The sequence below is a fragment of the Cynara cardunculus genome (genome assembly GCF_001531365.2).
Source record: "Cynara cardunculus var. scolymus isolate 2C chromosome LG 4, CcrdV1, whole genome shotgun sequence".
Lineage (NCBI taxonomy): Eukaryota > Viridiplantae > Streptophyta > Magnoliopsida > Asterales > Asteraceae > Cynara > Cynara cardunculus.
The window spans coordinates 5,953,440-5,958,121 of NC_037531.1; positions in this window are offsets into that span (position 1 = coordinate 5,953,440).

The window sequence follows — 4,682 nt, forward strand, 5'->3', positions numbered from 1 at the left end:
CATACATGCATACATACTCCATGCATTAGGGGTGAGCATAGGCGGGTACCCGCCCTTTTTGACAGGAACCGGAACCGGAACCGGCGGTTCTTGAGATATTGGAACCGGAACCGGAACCGGTTAGAGCGGTTCTTGAATTTTTGGAACCGGTTCCGGTTCCGGGTACCCGCTTCCTAAAATATTAAAATTTTGTTATTTAGAAATAAAAAATAAAACATTGCCAAAACACTAAATTAAATAAACAAGAATACAAATTATACAGAATAATGATTACAAATATTGTTTAACGATTATAAACCATAATAGACTAATAGAAAATGTTCAAAGTTTAACGATTACATACTATAATTGTAAATGTTCAAAACTTAACGATTACATACTATGAAGTGTAGTTTAGTAGAACTAGAAAGTTGATGAAAAATGAAGATGACCACGTCCTTTGAAGATGTAACCTAATATAAATTTGATATTAAAAGAAATTAATTATTTTTTTATTGAAAAACACTGGGTACCCGCCGGTTCCGGGTACCCGGCGGGTAACGGTTCCGAAAAATTGAGAACCAGAACCGGAACCGTTCTCAATCGGTTCCGTATATTAGGAACCGGAACCGGAACCACTCATATCGGTTTCGGTTCCGGAACCGGCGGTTCCAGCGCGGTTCCGGTTCCGCAAATGGGTACCCGATTCCGCTGCTCACCCCTACCATGCATGCACACACATAAACACATATGCATATATATTATGCACATAATTTGCATACCAGTATGTATCAAATTATCATGCTACCACATAGTTATTTAATCAAATAATCACATATAAATTACCTTGAGTAATAACCAGGATATGGTTATCACATTATCCACCCCTCAAAAGAATTCCGTCCCAGAATTCCTTTAATAAAAAAGCCACGGGTATTCTAATCTCATCTTTGACTCCAATTCCCATGTCGCTTCTGGTCCTTTGTGAAACTTCCACTGTACTTTAACCAGACTTATCTCTTTATTTCTCAACACCCTGATCTTTCTATCAATTACGGCTTCTGGTGTTTCCACAAAGTTSAATTTGCTGTCTAATTGAATTTCTGACAAAGGTACAGCTAAATTCGGATCAGCCAAACATTTCCGCAAATTTGACACATGAAAAGTGTTGTGAATTTGACTCAGGTCTTCTGGTAACTCTAACTGATATGCTACTGGCCCAATTCGCTTACATATTCTGAATGGCCCAACATACCTTGGACTGAGTTTTCCTTTCTTCCCGAATCTGATAACACCCTTCCATGGCGAAACTTTTAACATTACAAAATCGCCTACATCAAATTTAATGCATTTTCAACGATTGTCTGCATAACTTTTCTGGCGATCTTGTGCTGTTTTGATTCTTTTGCGGATCTGTTCAATCTTTTCAGAAGTTTCTTGAACAATTTCAGGACCCGTTAGCTATTTTTCACCCACTTCTTTCCAACACAACGGCGTTCGACATTTACGTCCATACAATACTTCATATGGTGCCGCTTGAATACTGGAATGATAACTGTTGTTATCTGCAAACTCTATTAATGGTAAATGATCCTCCCATGATTCTCCGAAGTCAATAATACAACTTCTCAACATATCTTCAAGAGTTTGAATAATCCTTTCACTCTGTCCATCAGTTTGTGGATGATAAGCTGTACTTAGTCGAATTTCGGAACCCAGAGCTTTCTGTAATCCTCCCCAGAATTTTGAAGTAAACCGACTATCTCTATCAGAGATAATAGACAAGGGAACACCGTGTCTAGTCACAATCTCTTTAATGTAAATCTGCGCTAGCTTTTCTAATGAGTATTTCTCCCTTATCGGTAGAAAATGTGCAGATTTAGATAAATGATCCACAATTACCCAAATCGCGTCATATCCTTTTTGTGTTCGTGGTAATTTCATAACGAAATCCATGGTAATGTGATCCCACTTCCATACAGGTATTTCCAAAGATTGAAGGTTTCCATAAGGTCTCTGGTGTTCAATCTTGACCTGTAAACATGTTAGACACTGCTCTACATACCGTGCTAAATCTCTTTTCAATCCTGGTCACCAATAAAAAGATTTTAAATCTCGATACATCTTATTGGTACCTGGATGGATAGAGTATCGGGACTTATGACTTTCATCCAATATTCTACTTCGGATATTTCCAAAATGTGGTACCCAAATTCGTCCTTGAAAGCACATCAGTCCTTCATCATTCTGTTCCAAGATTGAGATCATCTTACCCAACTTTTTTGTCTTTACAAAAAATTCTTCTTTCACCGCTTCTTGTTGACATTTATGAATTTCTTTACGAATATCAGGAATCACATTCATTCTCATTGCCACAGTCTTGATAGTTCCACTTCTTTCCTTCCTGCTCAGAGCATCAGCCACCACATTAGCTTTCCCTGGATGGTAGAGAATTTCACAATCATAATCATTGACTAATTCGATCCATCGGCGTTGTCGCATATTTAAATCTTTCTGGTTGAACAAATGTTGTAAACTTTTATGGTCAGTGTAAATCTGACATTTTGTTCCCAGAAGATAATGTCTCCAGATCTTCAATGCAAAAACAACTGCGGCTAACTCCATGTCATGAGTTGGATACTCTTTTCATGTTCTTTCAGTTGTCTTGATGCATAAGAGATTACTTTTCCCTTTTGCATTAAAACACATCCCAACCCTAATTTTGAAGCATCACTGTATACTACAAAATCTTCAGATCCATTTGGCAGGGTTAATACTGGTGCGCTACAAAGATGATATTTTAAAAGTTGAAAGGCTTCTTGCTGTTCTCTTTCCCACTGGAATTTAACATTCTTCCGAGTCAGTTTAGTCAATGGCACAACTATTTTAGAAAAATTCTRAATGAACTTTCGGTAATAACCAGCCAATCCCAGAAAGCTACGAACTTCAGACGGAGTCTTTGGAACTTCCCATTTTGCAACAACTTCTATTTTCATTGGATCAACTTTTACCCCTGATTCTGAAATGACATGACCCAGACATTGAACTTCTCTTAACCAAAACTCACACTTGGACAATTTTGCATACAATTTTTCTCTTTTCAACAATTCCAGTATCAGACGAAGATGTCTTGCATGCTCTTCTTCAGTCTTAGAGTATATAAGAATATCATCGATAAATACAATAACGAATTTATCAAGGTATTCCTTACATACCCTATTCATCAAGTCCATGAAAGCTGCGGGCGCATTAGTTAAGACGAATGGCATAACTAGGAATTCGTGATGCCCGTACCTTGTTCTGAACGCTGTTATCTCAACATCTTCTTCTCTGACTTTAAGCTGATGATATCCTGACCTCAAATCGATTTWARAAAAATAACTTGCCCCCACCAGTTGATCAAACAAGTCATCAATCCTTGGTAAAGGATACTTGTTTTTGATTGTCAACTTATTCAATTCACGGTAATCTATGCACATTCGCATAGATCCATCTTTCTTTTTGACAAACAAGACTGGAGCACCCCAAGGCGAAGTGCTAGGCCTTATAAATCCTTTATCGGTTAAATCTTTCAACTGTGTTGCCAATTCCTTCAGTTCGGATGGAGCTAAACGATATGGAGCCTTAGCTACAGGTGCATCCCCTGGTATAAGATCGATTCGGAATTCAATAACTCTATCTGGTGGTAACTCAGATAAGTCTTCCGAAAAAACTTCAGGATATTCACAAACTATTGGGATCAATTCTTCCTTTCTTTTCTCTTTCTTTAAATCAATCACATATGCCAAATATCCTTGGCACTTCTTTTGAATACTCTTTCGGGCTTTCATTACTGACAGAATACTAATGTGATGATCCCGACGATCACCATAAATAATAACTGTTCTCTGGTCTGGCAAAATAATTCTGATCATCTTCTAATTACAATCAATGCTAGCCTGATACTTTGCTAACCATTCCATACCCACTACTATGTCAAATTCTTTCATTGGCATAGGAAATAACCGGATCGGGAGTTCAAAGTTTTCAATAACGATTATACAGTCATTGAACACACTAGTAACAATTTCTTGATTATTAGCAGTATCAACTACTAATTTATCATCAAGCAACACATAATTCAGACATGCAATTTGAGCAAACAACGGTGATACAAACGAAAAGTTTGCAACAGAGTCAAATAACACTTTAGCATGTATTGAATTCAGGAGAAAAGTACCTGTTACTACATCCGGCGATACTTCCGCTTCATTCTTGGTCATCTGGAAGGATCGTCCTCGCGCCCCTCCTTGTCCTTCTTGATTTGCAGTAGGTCTTCCCCGAGTATTCGATGCATTGCCTCCCACTGTCAGCTGCAGATTTCTTAACAAAGGGCAATTCGGTCGAATATGATCCGGAGAGTTGCAATTAAAACACCTTTTGTTGGTTGGACAATTTCTGGACAAATGACCCACTTCACCACATTTATAACATTTCCTCGGATCCATCTTACCCTCACCTTGATTACCTTTCTCATTGTTCTTTTGTTCAGATCTATTATTATATCTTATAGTCTTGGATCCTCGAAAAGACGAAGGTCCTTTCCATTTCGTTTTCTCAACAATCTTCCCTTCTGACTGTCTATTCTTGTTTCTTTCAGTTACCTCAGCCGCCTCTACTGTCAGTGGAAAGGTATTGGGGTTCATTGCAATAACAAATTCCCT